Consider the following 17,997-nt stretch of genomic DNA (forward strand, 5'->3'; position numbering starts at 1 on the left):
AGATGCTTCTGAGTTGGGTGTGGGAGCTGTTCTTTCTCAACTGAATTTTGATGGTCAAGACCAGCCCATTGCTTTTATAAGCAGACGGCTGACCCCTAGAGAGAAAAATTGGTCAGCTATTGAGAGGGAGGCCTTTGCTGTGGTTTGGGCCCTGAAGAAGCTGAGGCCATACTTGTTTGGCACTCACTTCAAGATTCAGACCGACCATAAGCCCCTCTTGTGGCTAAATCAGATGAAGGGTGAAAACCCCAAACTGCTTAGGTGGTCCATTTCCCTACAGGGGATGGACTTCACAGTGGAACATAGACCTGGTACTGATCATGGCAATGCCGATGGGCTCTCCAGATATTTCCACTTAGAACAAGAAGACTCACCTGGTCAAGGTTAGCTAGTTGTTCCGACGTTTGGGGGGGGGTCATGTAGGAGAGTAGGGTCTGCAATCCCATGATCACCCAGATTTTTTGCTTTTGTTTCACTGGTTTACGACTTTCTCTGGCTGTGGGCCTGCCAATCAGACCCACAGCCTGGCTGTTCTCTTTCTAAATTACGAGATGTACCCTAGGTGCATTTACCAATTGGTACTGGGCCACCTTATCAGACCCCGTAACGCAGGGCATAGGTGTACCCAGGGCCGCCAGGGGCTGCAGCATGTATTATGCCACCCCTGGCTGGCCTCCTAAATCTGACACAACTGGCTGCATGACAGCTGGGGCGAAGTCGTGTAATCACCCTTTGCTTTAGATATAGTAGCCCTATATCTAACCCTCCAATGGACACCCGAGTTCCTATCAGTCACTCCTATGGCAGGCCTTGACAATCCTGAAGGCAGAGTGCATGGGCTCGTGTGAACTAAGCTCTGGCCCGAGCCGAGCCCGGTTGCAGCTTGCGGAATCAAGACCCAATGGCTGTTCCATGATAACGCGTACCATATCGGTAACTTCGGTGTCGCGTTATCAAGACATGTCGAGTAAGGTGTCATACGAATCGGGATGCTGCCCTCTCACCAACTCTGGCGACGAGGTTAGCATTCCGCCCTTCTAGAGGGACACGACATGTACGTAACTGTGAACCCCGGTTAAAGTTAACGAAAGCCTCAGCTCCACAAAATGGATGCTGCCACCACAGACACGAGTCTGACCTCCTGCTGCTGGGAGTCCTTCCAGCGAGGAGCACTTGGACAAAGGGTTTCCTGTCGAGGGCGGTGTTCGCACCGTCCCAGACAGGGTTTGTGTATTCTGGGTAGGTAGGGCTTTTGCGAGAAGGTGACTGCGGAGTGGCACCCCGGTGCTCACTACGCATCTGCCGGTTAGAACCAGTTCCAGGGGCGACAGCCCTGGCCTGGGGAAAGTCCGGCAGGGGAGAGGGGTGTAACTACCCCCCTTCCTGGTCCCACCCTTAGGGCAGGACCTAGTCATGTACCCACCCCTTTCTTTAGGATAAAGGCCGGAGCGGGGACCCTTCCAAATTAGATCATCTTTGAATCAAGAATACTTTCTACGAAAGGACTTCAAGACTCTTCTCAAGATTTCTCCCTTGTGGCTAAGGAGTAGTCACCCTGCATCAGCAGGCACCATCTAAGAACTCTGCGGTTTGCTGTAAGTCCTTCCTCAAGGAATCCGACGGCCCAGCTCGACGAGAACCGGCTTCCCTGGCACCTCTGACCTCTACCCACGTCATCAGCTCAGCTGTGATCTGTGGGTGCGACGAGACCTCGAGGGACCGGCCATCATCAGAACCTGCACGCTCTTAAAAACCAGCACGACCATCGAGGTAACTCTCTGGTGAGTGCTCTGGGGTCCGAGAAGCCCCGACCCTGAGCCGCTCCAGCACCGAAGTGCAGTCTCCCAGCATCTCCACGATCTGCGTGGGGCCCTTCTGCTCGCTGCTCAGCACGTTGTCTGGTCACTAGCCGCTGGCTTGTGTCCTTCTGTGACGACATCCGAAAATCAACACTGCCGGTCTGGTTGCTCCAGACTGGCCCTTGCTTCCATCTTTTCGAGAAGCACCCCGGACCCTCCTGGTCCACTCAAGACGCCAACAGCGACATCCGTCGTGGGACAGCTCGCACCTCCACCGTGGTCGCCGACAACGCCTCCTGGTCCGTGAGACTGCAGAGCCTAGCGTCGCCCACTCACCTGGTCGAGGTGACGGCCAACTGGTGCCTTCCTGGTACCCTCTGACTACTGGCTAGTAGTACGAACTTGGTCCCCTCTGCTTTCAGGTTTCATCAATCTCCGATCCAGGCTTGGATCTCTACGAACTATTCATCACTGGTCGCCGGCCAGCAACTCCTTTTCTTCCGGCTCCTGGCTCGTCAGCGAAGACCCCGACGCCTGTAAGACTTGTGCAGCCGCAGCCCTCGTGGCTAGGTAACTCGGCATTTCGGTGCCTGCATAGCCTCCTTACTCTAGGGTCCCGAGTCCCTCGCTTCCGACTTGCCTTAACCTTTCCGTGTCCCCGGACACTTGTTTTAAACTGTGCACTTGAAGTATTTACTAAAGAGATTTGGTTTGTGCTTAGTACCCTGTCCTCATAAAGAGTACAGGGCTGTTGTGATTCTTAATAAATATATTGTTTATTTTCATAACACTTGTGTGGTGTCCTTTCACTGGGTATTCAAGGGGTACATGTGTGGTAAACAGCTGGCTTAACGCGCCCTCTCGAGTCTTTAGCCTTAGACTGCTCGTATCCACGCTACTAGGATAGCTGGTCTATAGGTTGACTTACAACCAAACACCATAAGGGTCGTTGGAACGATACATAGCGGTCGCTAGAATAGCGAACGTTGCATATCGGGCCAACTTCTCACATAAACATTTATTCTTCCATCGACCTTTACAAATACATATATAAAACAAATTTATTTTTCAGAAAGACACACATTCACTGGATGGTGTCATCAGTGATGTCATGAGTGATGTCACTGACCATGTCATGAGTGATGTAATATGTGATGTCATCAGCAGTGCATTGCAGGCGCGCAAGTTATAGTGAGTCCAACTAACTATAACGTGGGAATTTCAATGGTTTTATGTCAGTAAAATTTCCAGCTAACTATAACTGGTGTGAAACCTATGGTTTTGTCAGTGAATTTAATAGGTTTTTTAAATGCTAATTCCAAACTATAACTGGTTTGAAACCTATGGTTTTTTCAGTGAATATATATATATATATATATATATATATCAGCCTGCTCAAAGAACCAAGAACAACAAGAGGTGGAAGAACTAGTGTTGAGCAAGACCGAGTACAAACCTCGAATAACATAACATAACATAACAGAATGGAACAGAACATCTATATAAAACATAAGAACCAAATATTTTTGGAATGTGTGTCATTGAGAAGTTTACTCAAAGCTTGCATTAACCCCACTACCTCAGATTTCAATAACTTCGTTTATCAAAGAAACTCCGCCCACATTTTTTTTCTAAGTATGTCTTCTAGGTCATATGTTCTTCCAATCCCAAAATAGAAAAAATATATTTCAATACAGTTGGTTTGATCCGCTTTAAATATGGTTCCGATACCTTGTTGCAGAATCTGTCAGATCTTTTCTTTATGCCCTCAGAATAGGACAAGCTTCTTCTGAAAGTATGTCCCTCTTTTCTTTTACTCTAGGAAGGTAGAGCAGGCCCTTACTGGTAATCTGCCCCCTTTGATATATGTATGGTGGAACAAAATCCACCTGTGAATTCTCATTCTGGTTTAACTCTTTCTCCAAAGGTCTGATCATTTTCCATCACCACCCAACTCTAAATCAGACCACAAGTCTCATACATGGAGGGTACAATACCTAGTTCATCGTGGCAGAAGCTATCTGGTGGATTGATGTAATTCATCGTGCTGACATCCAGTTTCCAGTTATGCTTGGTACAGCGTAGTGTCCTGTAAAACATTGAAGCCATGTGGTTATATTGTGTCCAGAGACATATAAGTGCCAGAAAAAGGTATTAACCAATTAAATTTGCAGATTGGTTCTCAAGTAGTTTTATTACTACTGAAGTCAAAGGTTAATGCATGTTATCTGCGTACAGATACAGGGATCTTTCTAAGTGTCTTCTCCCACGCGAGAAAGCAACTGATGACTCCATTAAACTTCATTCCGAGGTCCCAACAACTTCCAGATGCATTTTAAATAAAAGGAACGATGTTTTATGAAGGAGCACACTCACAGCAAAAAAAATTATACATTGTATTCAGGTGCAACGTTTAAAGCACACACTGGCCATCGTACTAAAAAGTAGGGGGGAAAGTAAATACTGAGTTATGCTTGCTAAAGTGCCAGTGGCATTTTATTAAACATTTGCATAGTTTGTATATTATTTCTTCGGTAATAAAGACTATGACCCTCGTTATTAGAAAACTGGAACTCCGAATAGGACAGTAACCCTGTCACCAGCCCCATGTGGAATTTCAAGGCGTGCAGAAAGATTATGAACCTGTTTCCTCTGGAGATTACTGCTGATGAAAGCTTTGGTGGAAGCCGAGGCAGGGAATGAGTTACTACTGGGGAATCAGATCGGAATTACCAGTTCCTCTAGTAATGCCTAGTTTCTGATTGGATTCTCAGGGTTTAACCATAATGTCTATTAATTCAGCACATCTGGATTTAAAGACACCTCAGTTTGCTAATTTTGGGATTGCAGTATTAAGACAGCCTTTCCTCCGACACAGGTCATAATGAGACCCTATTTACCCGTTCTGGTTTATGGGTGAGCAAATATGAATGTGGTTATTTTGCATGAATGAAATAATAGGTCGATGATGGATGGAGCACTTGAGCAAATCAAACACTCACCCACAGTCAACTGATCTGGGTTTAATCCATCATCATTCTTTAGCTCATTCCACCACCACAGTTTAGCCATGACCATATGCAAATCAGTCTGACCCAGTGCCTTATGGGAACAGTCCAGCCGGAACTGCCAAGCCATATCTTCCCTGGACCGAAACAAGCTTCCTAGGACCGGTCTTAAGATGCTTGTTTCCAGTCCAAGGAGGACCTGGCTTGGCAGTTCGGGCTGGACTGTTCCCATTGGGCACAGGGTCGAGATTGATTTGCATATGGCTGGGTTCAAACTGGAATGGCATGGTGAGCAAAAAAAGATGGATTTAGGCCAAGATGTATGTACTGGGGTGAATGTATGACATTGTTTTGCATTCTGTCCATCAACTGTTGTTTTTGAAATAATAGGTTGAGTAGCTTTACTTTTTCACATCACTAACTAGCTGATCTATGGAAGAAAGGACATCAAATATTTGCTGTTATAAAGAAAAGGTGGAATCCATATGCCTGCGAGTTAATAGTATGCTTATGACTGTAGAGACACAGCAGTTGGGTCGGAGAACTCCGCACACAACAAAATACATCTGTCCTATCTTTTTATGAATGGAGTTCTCCGCAGTCTTAAACTTACTATTAACTTGTAGTTCCCAAACCAAAAAGAACATATATCTGCACAAAACTGTAAGTTTACCTTCGTGAATCAGAGCCTTATTGTTTAAACCATTCTCTGGTGGTATAAAATGTAAAGCCATTTCTCACCTGACTCTCATACCTATAGATTTTACAATACTCCTGCCTTTATGGCTAAATGTACAGCCTCCTATTTCTCCCCTTACCTGCCTACGCCACGAAGTTTGATAGACAGTCATTACTTCCCCACTTGGACCTAATTTAGTTTTACAGTCTGAGCATAACAGACATAATCAACATGAATGATCACTTACTAAGGCAATACTTTCTTCCCCAGGCCCCTTTGAGGGTCATAAAGGCACAGTTTGTCAGGCACAATGGACAAGGCTCCCTGCTTGCCAATGCACCTAAACCTAGTGCACAAGCTAAAGTATTTCCCCTCTTCCAATATTTTTACCATGGCCAGACAGGTATTTTCCCGGTGGGCTGGATCCCATGGAAGTCATTTTCAAAGCACATGGACTTTCCTGGTGCCTCTGCCGCTTTCCCCAGCTCTCTAAGGCTACTTGAATAACTAGCAGCAGGCACAGGGAGGATTCAAGAGAGAGAAAGAGAAGAAAGGAGGAGGAAGGTATAGAGAAAGTGATCGGAGTGGGAGCAGAGAGAGTGGAGAGAAGGAGAGAAAGAATCAATGGATGCAGAGAGTGAGATTGAAAAAAGACACCAAGGGAGCAGAGTTGGTTTGAGCATATTTGCCAGGGCTGCCTTTGGTTTCCCAGTTGGGCCTGGTTTATTCTCAATATTTGCCGAAAGTACAGCAAGGCTCACTAAAAAAACGCTTTCCCCAAATATTCGTTGAGTGGAATTAGAACAGGAAATCATCCCCCCTTAATATTTAGGGACATTTCTAGCCCTCTCCTCCAGATTTGAGGGAAAGGATATAAACACAGGCATGTCTAGGAAGGCTGCACAGACAGGAGAGCGTGAATGGTTCAAATACCAGCAACCTTGTGTCTGCCAATCACCCGACATTTTATCCCTCTGTTGATTCGTATATGGATCCTGAAAATGGTGACTCTGTGCAAATCTACATCTGTGAGCACAGAAAAACAAGAGAGTTCATGTATGCTTGTGGAAGAGTGATATATTTTACTTATGTTTATAACAAACAGTTTGTTATATAAATTTGGCACAGTGTACAAATATGACTGGAATCCTATGATAATCCCTAAGGGGTGAAAGCGGGTTTATTACGACACCTTTTTGATAGATATTAGGATCCAGGAGGATTAGGTTGTTCATCCCTTAAGCACTGACTAATCAATCAATCAATCAGTATTTGTAAGCCCTACTTATCACCCGCAAGGGTATCTAGGCGCTGTGTGCAGTCAGTCAAAGAGGCAGGTCTTGAATCCCTTCCTGAAATGAGTAAAAGAGGGTGAGGTGCAGAAGTGGAGAAGGGTGTTCCAGTACTTGGCGGCGAGGAGGGAAAAGGAGAATCCTCAAGGGCAGTAGTGGCGGAATGCGTTGTACCTGTGCAAGTTCAGTGGAGCAGAGAGTCCTGGGGGGTAAATGGAAATTCAGGCAGTGGCTGTGGAGGACTTTGTAGGCATGGGTAAGGAGCTTGAATTGTCATATTTTCTGGATGGGGAGCCAGTGGAGGTCTTTCAGGTGCTGTGTGTTCGGTTCCTCTTTGGCAGGTTGAGGATCAGTCTGGCTGCTGCATTCCGGATCGTTTGGAGTCTCCTCATAAGTTCGGTGGTGGTGCCTGAATATAATGCATTGCCATAGTTCGGTCTGCTGGTGATGAGGGCCTTCTCAATCGTTTTCCTGATGCTGATGGGGGGGCCACCTGAAGACTTTGCGGAGCATGAAGACAGAGTGGAAGTAGGATGAGAAGACAGCATTAACCTGATGTGTCATTGAGAGTTTGCTATCTAGGATGATGCTTAGGTTTCGGGTGTGGTCTTTTGGAGTAGGGTTGGGTTCGAGTTCTGATGGCTACCAGGAGTTGTTCCAGTGAGGGGTGTGTCTGCCGAAGATCAGTACTTCATATTTGTCTTTGTTAAGCTTCAGACAGTTGTTCTTATCCAAGCAGAGACATTCTTCATACGGTTGTGGAAGTTGGTATTTTTTGTGATGAGGTCTGCTGAGAGCGAGAAGATGAGCTGAGTGTCATTGGTGTTGGAGATTATGTTGATGTCTTGGCTCTAACAATGTCTGTGAGTGGTGTTGTGTAGATGTTGAAGAGAGTTGGACTGAGGAATGAGCCTTGAGGGATGCTGGAGATCGTGCTCTTGGGTTGAGATGTGACAAGAGGGCGGCAGATTCTCTGGGTTTGTCCCATGAGGAAGGAGCCATCCATTTGAGTGCGTGGTTTGCGATTCTGTTCTGGCATAGTTGCTCGAAGTATGTGTGGTGGAAGATGATGTTGAAGGTTTTAGAGAGGTCGAGTAGGATGAGGCCGGCTGTTTCTCCTCTATCAAGTAGGGTGCTTTTGTCATCTTTTGCTGTGATCAGGGTTGCTTTGTGGTGCGATTAGCTCTAAATCCTGATTAGGAAGGGTGTAGCAGGTTGTTTCTCTCCAGGTGTTAGGTGAGTTAGAGGCTGATGGCCTCCAGGATTTTAGCTGGAAATGGGAGCAGTAAGATTGGATGGTAATTCTGGAGTTTTCTGGGGTCTGCAGAGGGTTTCTTGAGTAGCGGATTAACCTCTGAGTGTTCCCAGCTGTCGGGAATGGTGGCTGTAGCGATGGAGGTGTTGACAATGTAGGTGAATTGGCACCAGAACCTGTACCTTCCGAGGTGGAAAAGTTGGTGTGGCCATGGGTCGGTAGGTGCTACCGAGTGGATGGAGTTCATTTGAGTGTTTGTGTTGGGTGTACTGATATCCCCATGTGGTGAGCTAATACATTTGATCTAATAGCAAGGTTTTCATTCATTTTAATCTTTATTTCGGCTCATTCGGCCATAAAAGATGCATAAGCAACTACAATACATTTTGCACAGTGGATACAACATACCAGTGGGAAGCAGAAATAGGCAATTCATCAATTAGTACAATAACATCATCCAAATTAAAATAGGCATAATAGCTATAAAACAGATGTTTTGTAAGTACCACCACCAGCCAGGATCAGGGCAACCTAACCTACATGCAAAGTGCACCCATTTAATGTCTACAAATCAAGGGCCAAGTTTTTGCGGGTGCAGCTAACACTCAATAGGAATCTACTAACACAGAACACTGTAAGGCGACCGGTGTCTGTTTTAACGATCCTGGTTGCTTCCAGGTATGATCGTATACCTAGAGCTTTGCACAAGGGTTTAATCCATCTTCTCCTTGCTAAGTCGTAAACAGTACAAAAAAACAATATGTGGTTGTCATCCTCTCTATGATTTAGCTGACAACATATACAATTTGCACTTTTTGTTTGCCCTGTGGACTTATCCCATCTAGCTAGAACTGAATTTAATTTGAGTATACCGTATCTAAATTTTAAGTACAAGCTTTTTGCTAGGGGTGGTTGAATCTCATTTAAAAAATCTTCAAAAAGTGGAGAGTCCTTAAAATCGAGAAAGCTACGTGTAATGGATCCACATGAATGATCATTTAGGTAATTGTGTGTTATATAAAACCAAAATCTTGCCTTGACCAGAATCTCACATCTTTGTTTCAAACACGCTGGATCGTCCCAGAAGTAAGCAAGGCCTATCCGATGGAACCAATTTTTAACATGCTTAAGCCAAGGGTTGGTATTGTAAACATCAAGGTTCTTAACTTCTAAGATTCCTTGTTTATAATCTGTAAGTTCAAGAGTACTCCAAAGTCTGACCCAAAACAAAAGTGGCCTAAGTAATGCAATGTGATCTGTTCGTTTCATGTTTAGGTCCATAAATATTGGTACAAGTGGAGTACGTTTGGGCAATCTCAGAAGCCTTCTATAAAAGTTGTTTTCACTAGTCATAAAAATGTTACCTGCATTTGTTCCCCAGATTTCTGCTCCATATAAAGCACAAGATTGAGCCTTAAATTTAAAAACTTCTAGTGCTTGCGAAATGGATTTACTTAGACTTGCCCCATGATGCTTTATAATATGTAAAGTACTCTGGTTGAAAATGGTTTTACTTTTTTCGATTTGCGTTCTCCATGAGGTTGTTGAATCTAGGGAGACACCCAGGTACGAAAAATTTGAAACAAGTTCAAGCCTTTGACTATTTAGAAAAAATTGCCCCTTGAAAGATTTATGGGGATTTATGGACATACATTTGGTTTTTTTCGTATTTATTTCTAGGCCTTTTGAATCACAATACATTTTAAAGGAATTTAAAAGGGTTTGTAGACCAATGGGGGTTTGCGAAATCAGGATTGTGTCATCCGCAAATAGGAGTGAGGGGACCCTCACACCATTCAGCTTTGGGGAATCATTATTGCACCCATCTAAATAGTCTGGGATGTCGTTGACAAATAGAGAAAAGAGTGTGGGGGCCAACACACATCCTTGGCGGACTCCCCGTCTGATAGGTACGGGTTCTGTTAGTTCCCCTTTCGGGCCCCAGCGTACTCTGGCAAAGTTATTGTCATGTAATCGTCTAATCTGCTGGAGTATACAAGTTGGTAATCCCCGTGCAAATAGACAAACCCATAAACGAGACCGCAAACCTAAATCAAAAGCTGCCCTAAGGTCAACAAAAGCTACATAAATGTGTCCTTTTAATAAAAAAACATATTTCCAACAAATGCAACAAAACCTAAAAACCTGATCTATTGTACCCGTGTTCCGTCTAAAGCCTGCTTGGAACTTTGTAAAGATCTCATTCTCATCTATCCACAAATCCATTCGATTTAAAAGATGCCTTGAATTTTTTTTTTGTAAAATATCTAAAAGACAAATGGGACGATAGTTAGAGGGATCATAGCTATCTCCCTTCTTAAAAACTAAGATAATTTCTGCTCCCCGCCAGCTATCTGGTAAATTTCCACCTGCAACTAATATGTTAAAAAGCTTGTTGATGTATGGCACCCATACACTGATCTCATGCTTATACAGGTCCCCAGATATTTTATCTAAGCCTGGGGCTTTACAGTTTTTCACAGCAATAATTACTTGCTCGGTTTCCTCGAGACTAAACTCTATAGTATTTATGGCTGGTACCAGCCATGGGCTATTTCCAAACGCTATCACGTCACTACCTGGGGCTTCATACAAGTTGGTGAAATGGTTGACCCAAGTTTGTTCATCAATGAACACATCATCCGGTGACCTTCCTCCAATTTTCTCATTGGCAACTAGTTTCCAGAAACCCACATTGTCTTTCGCTTTGACAGCTGTTAGCATATTCTCCCAACATTCCTCGTCCCAGTTAATTCTAGCCTTTTCCTGCACCCTCCTATATTCTTGCCTTAGGGTCCTGATTACATCTGTTTTTTTGCTCTTAATTGCCTCTAGGAGTGTACCCTTGCAGTTTCGGCAATCCTTATTGTACCAGGGTTTGATACCAATGGAACTAATTTTTTGCAACCTTTTTTTATTTGGCATTTTCGACACAAATGGTACTAAGGCTTTAAAAAATTAAATATGCAAATCGATAAAAACCTTACCCTCGACTGGTTGAAGCAGATGTTTAGCGAAAATATCTGCTAGGAGTAGGTAAATGCTGGATAATGCCTCCTTATTACTCAATAAGCTAGCCCATTTAAGGGAACGCCTATTGTTACTCATTAAAGGGGCATCAGTAGTTAAGTTATCCAACATGCAGTAATCCATCGGAATCCTGGTACTAGGGACTAATCTATAATCTATTGACAGGTGCAGTGGCCGATGGTCACTTTCATACCTAGGGTTGATTACAAAGTCAGATAGGAAGGACCAAATGTCGAAAGATACCAGAATATAGTCGATCCGACTATGAGAATTATTTTTGACAAAAGTTGGTGCTTTTGGAGAGTCTGATGGAAAACGGCCGTTGCAGGCCCTCAAACCATGTACTGATACCAATCTCAATATCTGGGTTGCTAGGATCGTACAGCCCACTCCCTCCGTATATGATAGGGAAGGGATGTTATTGGCCCTATCCTCATCTGAAAAAACATCTCCAAACCCTATAATCGGCTCAAAATTGCAGTTAAAGTCACCGCCTACTATGATACTGCTAGGCGTATCTACAAGATCAGTAAGGAGGTTATCCAATTTATCAAAAATTACAGATTCTTTCGATAACCCACAGGGTCGGTTAAAGACATTAAACACAACAATACGCCTACCATTCTTCAGATTAACTACAAGTCCTAGTATATCTGCTGAATCTGTGTTTAATTGTGTGATTTTTACCTCCAATGACACTCTGATCCATACCGTAAGCCCCCCCGATGGTCTACCTCTGACTGATGGACCTGCCTCGATATTGAAAGTCCTATATCCCACCCTATGTGGTATTTCAAGGGTCCAGGTTTCTTGAAACAGACAAATGTCACAGGAGTCTACATAATTAGACCAATCAGGGTCAGAAAGATTTTTTGTCAGACCAGCGATGTTCCAAGATATCAAGGTAATTTTGTGTTGCATAATTGATCTTTCCCCTACTAGTGTTGCCCCCTTTTTCAGGGCCACACTATTACCAGCCCCAAATATAGGGCTTGCTACTGGGGGGACAGGGGCAACGCCCACTTGCCTTGCGTTCAGGACACTTCCTACATCAGTATCAGCTCCCCCTTGGTTGGACCTAGATAACATCAGATCTTGAACCACTTGTTCTACAGCAGGAATAGGCTTCAATGTTATATCACACTCATCCCTATGTGTAGCAGATTCTAAGGTAATTGGTGTGACTGTTCCTATGCTCTCCAGCACTAATTGATGTGATTTTTCATTCGATTTACAGCCACCACCAGTTTTCTCTATTTGCATTACATTAGTTTGACCAGCCATACAGTGGTCATTATGTGATCTTCAATCACAGTTATCCAGACCAGAGAAAACATCAAACCTATTTGCTGTCTCCAGGGGTGTGAAAGGTCTCAGGTGTTCTATCCTCCTATTAGGATTTCTGAAGGACCTGAGAGGTACCATATTCCACCCAAAAGGGTCAGCAGCATGATGATAATGTAGAGGTTCTGGCGGAAACCCGGTGTTGTAGGACATTAGGGGAGCAGTCTGGTTAGGTATCTGAGCGCCAGTGTGGGTAGGAGGAAACACCAGGGATCTAGGGTAAAAATAGGTCAAGGGGCGCAGAACAATAGAGTTACTGCCTCCACCCTGGGGCCAATTTAATATATAGGTGACTGCTCGAGGGTCTCAAAATTTATAACAACTAAATCTCCATCGATATCCTTGACCCTACTACCCAACCAGGGGAGTCATCTAACATGCACAATATCGCCATCAATGTTATGTGTTAATGGTCTAAATCGGGCAAGCCAGTGCATGATCTTATTTTTCAGCTGGAAAAACCCCTCCCTCTTATTTATTGGCAAGCTGGGAACTCCGGTCAAAACAACCACATACGGGGCGGCTTCGGGGGGCAATTCTGCTTGAAGGATTCTTCGAGGCGATGGCCTGGTGTGTCTAATAGGACCCCTTGTAGTCTGCTGTGAAATCCCCACAGAAAGTTTTCCAGGTCTCGTCGCAGCTACACTTACTGATATGGGGACTGAGCTGATATTCTGTTTAGGGGAGGGAACCTTCTGATGCTTGGGATTAGTTGGTTTAATTGGTTGATGAGTACCTTTTGAAACGCCAAGAGTGCACATAGGCACCGCGGCTGGAGGTACTGGAACCTCACTCACCACTACCTTAGATGGACCCTGGTGATTAATAACTGCAGCCTCAATCACTTCAAGCTTTTTCTCCACCCTCCTCAGCCTCTTTATAATGGGTAAAATGAAAGACCTAATTAGGTGTTCCATATTATCCAGTGAGGCGACAGTGGAAACATGCATTTGGGATGGGTCATCCAGAATGTCTATTGAAGCAATAGAATTCACAGATTGTACAGCTGGTGCCAAAGGTGGCAGGGGAGCCAGAATTGGCATGTTAGGTTGAGCAACAACAGGGTTCAGAGCAGTTCCGATGATAGATTTAGAAGGTTTTCCAAAATCCGAATGTCTAATCTTTGGTTTTTGCTGAGCCCCCCTTTCCGTCTTCTTTTTGCAGGCGGTGGGCCATGACTCTTAGCCTGCACTGATTTTTTCGATTTATTTAGAGCATGTTTAGGCTGGGCCAGGGTCCGAGTAGTCAAGTCAACATCAGACAATATCGAACTAGAGGGAGGGATGTCATTTACGGGCTGGTCTATATGACCCAAGGGTGTAGTAGTGCAGTCTCGTAACAAGAGTGGAAAGCTTTCCAAGCATAAAGGATCTTCATTAGAGTAAGTACATCCAAGAGTAAGCGAAAGGGCATTGGGCGGGGAAACGGCAGAAACCTTATTCTTTATACTTTCGACAGAGCGACGGCGCTCTGCCCTACGCTCTGCCAGGGTTTTCTCCCTATCTTGATCCGTGAGAGCCTTTGTGAAATAGTTATCAAGAGGGCCGTTGAAACTACACCCAGCCTTCTCAGACTGTAGTTGGCCCAGACTTAGAGCCATCAGAGAACCAGATAACTATGAAGATCAGTAGATGAAAGAGGGTAGGCCCTGCCCGGCCTCACTCGGTCTCTGAGGGCCTCAGAGGGCCCGCCCTTTGCCCGGGCTTCGCCTGGCTCGTCCCGCGCGCGTCCCGCGGTAGCATTAAGGGCGTCACTTAAGTAGGGACGTGGGGGAGGAGAGGCGGGAAGAGAGATCAGGTGCGCCTAGTTGTTGACGCGCAATGCCCTCTGGCTCTCGCAGTCCCGCTCACCCCCGCAGCGTCAGCTCCAATGATCCAGGGACTATACAGTGCCCTCCAGGTCCGGTTGCAGGTCAGCAGAGGAACACTTCCAAGCACCAACAGGGAAAGGCAGTAGTTCTGCGACTACGAGCGTCAGATTAGGACAAACAATCAACTTTTGCTTTTCTAAGGGGTCTTTTAGGTGTAATAAAAGTGGTCAACAGCAAATCTAACCTGAAAATTCAGCTGGCTCAGGACATGATCTCTGACACTTTAGCAGTAGAAAATGAACTACATCCGGGGGTTGTCCTAGCACCAGTCATCCTTGGTGCTTTTTATGAGTACTTTCTGACTTTTCTTAACAAGGAGGAAACATTTGCTCTTGTGTGTATTCTACAGATGGTAGGATTATTATATATGCTGATGATTTGTCTTTATTTGAATTAGGAATTATTTGCCCCTTATGTGTATTATACAGATGGTACGATTGTTATATATGTTGATGAATTGTCTTTATTTGAATTGTATCCTGCAGGCTTGCTTTTACCAAATAGGTGACTACACGGGTATGCACTGAGTAACTGTTGTAAAACTTGCATTTCCAAGACAAAATTCAGGGTCTTTAAAAATTAAGATTGATTAACAATTGAGAAATGGCTGCAATATGAAGATCTTAAAAGGATCAAACCCTTCAAATACTTGGGCTATCATACAAGACAAGTTGTATCTATGACTAAGTATTCAAGGACCTTATCCTGCTTTTTCTTAACAACAATTAAGGCTCTTATATTATTTGATTTCACATTTGGCGATCAATTGGTGCTCACTACTATGAAAGCCTACTCAGGCAAGGTTATTCCTCCAGCTACTTTTGACATAGACTGGTGGGGAAGACAACCATGCACTTTTTTTAATTCCTGGAAGCGAAAATGTGCGAGTAATGATTCACCCCGATCCTGGCAACTTCTGTGCTGGCTGTAAATAGAGAACTTTACCTTTTGCCCCAAGATATGTTATAAAGTGTCCTATCTTGTTTGCCAGATCTTTATATTTAAACAGGAAACCTACTTTGAGAGCAGTGGTGGCTCCTCTACGATGGCAGAGGAGCGTCGCTCCACTGCTTTTGAGCAGTGCAAAGTAAAGGAAATATGAAATGATAACAACTTATGCCCACTCCTAAGTGTGCAATGACTGTTTGGTCGGACCTCTCGAGCAGCCCAACACAGTCATGCACATGTTCCCTGTTCCCCATACAGGCTGCATTACATCCTGCATGGAGAACATGCCTTGGCCCCCATTCCCTAGTTGAGTGTCAAACCAGTATGCTCAAAACCAATCACAACGCTGCATTGCAGCATTGTGATTGGTCAGGGGAGCCTGGTTGCATACCAATCACAATGCTGCATTGCAGAGCTGCGATTGGTCAGGGGAGCCTGGCTGTTCTTCCTGGCTTCCTGTTCCTTGAGTCCCAAGGCCCCGAGGAGAGCAGGAGCAGAGACGTGGGACTCAGCGGTAAGGTAAGGGTGTATATATATTTTTTGCATTGCACAACCCTCAGCCTTTGCCGCCCTGTCCGCCACCCGCAAGTCATGCTGGCCGCCACTGTTTGTGAGGAAACTGGTATTTGACTGAGAAGACCTCATGAGAATTCCGTGATATCCCTATTCAGCTTTTTTCATCAGAATTTACTTTTAATTGCTTAAAAGGAAATTAATGATGGTGTTGAATACTAATGTTATGCAACAGACTGCAAGACATCTGGGGCAGTATCATGATAGGGTACGCTGGCGCAGAGCCAAGCACTTGTTTTATGCGTCTGTAGTGTGTAATGTGAATTAATTAAACCCAACATTTCCCCACATGAGGGCATTATTGTAGACAGCATAACTCAAAATTAGAAAGAGGCAAACTCTGTTCACTGTTTCTGTCTAAACTTCAGAGAAATACGAGGTTAAATGGGTCCACATATGCACTGCAGGTGCATAAATACAGTTGCTCGACTCTACACTGAGCCAGAGCAACCATTGTGATACGCCCCCTGGCTGGCAAAAGATTCTAGCCATTTATTTAGGGGTGGAGGGGTAGAAGATCGTGCAGCCATATTTATTTCATTCAGTTGACATGGATACTGGAGAAATGTATTTACAACTTCAAATAAAGGTGTACCCTGCTTTATCATACCTTTTTTTCATAACAAAAAAAGCCTGCCATAATGCTAAAGGTTTTGAATATGTGGCAATGTGCCAGGAATCCTTGTACATGCTAATTTTGATTACCCACGACAGCAGGATTTTTAGGTTGAGCCTAAGGGCAGTGGCACGCGCTGCTCACTCTGCAAGGCATGCTGTATTAGGGTATGCACTGGAAGCCCCGCTCACTCTCCGCTCATATTTGTCATTGGGTGGTGTCATTGTCCTTTGTAAATGCTGGCTTCTGATTCGTAAGTAGGCTAGTGAGTCCCTCCTTGGTACCGCCTTGTCAGCATTTGTTACAACCCATAACAACTGGACCTTTTGCTTGGCTCGTTACACGATCGGTGTTATGTGTGAGTGAGCACTATTTTGTTTATTGACAATGGGGACAAACAATGGCGACTACTTTTTTGTTTGTATTTTTTTATTATTGCTACTTTTTAGAAGAACACTGTGCGTTCTTTCACCTTTTGGTTTAAAAAAAAAATGTGCATGCTGAGTGTGGCACCCGCTTTAGAAACACACGCTCAGTTGAATTCTTTTTTTTAAACTATAATGTTGAGCGTGGCCCCCACTTTAGGGACACCACGCTCTTTTTCTTTCTTTTTAAAAACAAACTTTCATGGTGAGCGCGGCGTCTGATTCACAGACACTTCGCTTTGTTTCTGTTTTTTTCTACTTTATTGGTGAGCGCTGTGCCCGCTTCGCGGACACTGTGCTCTACAATACAATAGGTCTTGCATTTGCTAAAGTTTGACCCATTGGTATTGTAAATGACAATGCCTTTTAATATTAGAAAAGGCATTGCCATTTACAATGCCAATAGGTCAAAATATCGCTATTGTGAGACCTATCGCATTGTAAATGCTTGTTTTAAATATATGTTTGTGTGGATAATAAATGCAAATTAATAATTGCAGTAGTCTTGATAAGATTGCTTATTTAATCTGTGGTCTTCACATGAGATTGTTCATGACTAGTAAAAAATGTTACATTTTGTGATACTATATACTCATTATTTATTTTATACATATATTGTAGAAATATAATCTAGTGAGTGGTGTGACAGTGTTGAGTCAGAATGTAGAATGAGGACTGTGATGGAATGTAGGAAGTGTTAGGTACATTAGTGGCATTAAAAGTAGCATGTCTGATGTCACAGAGTAGTTGTGTATCACTTGACTTTTCTCGCAAGTTAATCAGCATCCCCTAACTACTGACATAGAGTAAGGCGTGATTCTTCCTAGCCTACTAATAAACTTTGGTGTAACTGGCGAATACAAAGATTATGAATAGGGATCCTGGTTTTATGGTAATTCTTTTTTCAACATTTCCGTCTGTATTTATCCATATTTATTTTTGGGATATTTTATCTGTATTTATCCACATTTATTTAGTGTTTTGTGTACAAATGAAGTTGAAAAACTGTACATTTCCATATTTATTTAACTGATAGGCGCACACTCATACTTTGATGTCTATCGTGTTTTAGCTAATTAAGCTGTCAAATACTACATAACAATACATCCACTGGTAAGTACTAGCACTATACGATGAATGTATATTGGCATATGCTGT

At 43.8% G+C, this 17,997-nt stretch overlaps 1 long non-coding RNA gene across 1 annotated transcript in view; it reads right to left on the reverse strand.

The window, feature by feature from the left end:
* Positions 1-3,796: 3,796 nt before the first annotated feature.
* Positions 3,797-17,997, reverse strand: part of LOC147663325 (uncharacterized) — a 170,889-nt gene continuing 156,688 nt past the window's right edge. The window contains exon 3 of the long non-coding RNA XR_015305354.1: positions 3,797-3,888. This is a non-coding gene — a long non-coding RNA (uncharacterized LOC147663325). The remainder of the gene's footprint in view (positions 3,889-17,997) is intronic.

The sequence above is a fragment of the Lissotriton vulgaris genome, unplaced genomic scaffold (genome assembly GCF_964263255.1).
Source record: "Lissotriton vulgaris unplaced genomic scaffold, aLisVul1.2 SCAFFOLD_838, whole genome shotgun sequence".
Taxonomy (NCBI): Eukaryota; Metazoa; Chordata; class Amphibia; order Caudata; family Salamandridae; genus Lissotriton; species Lissotriton vulgaris.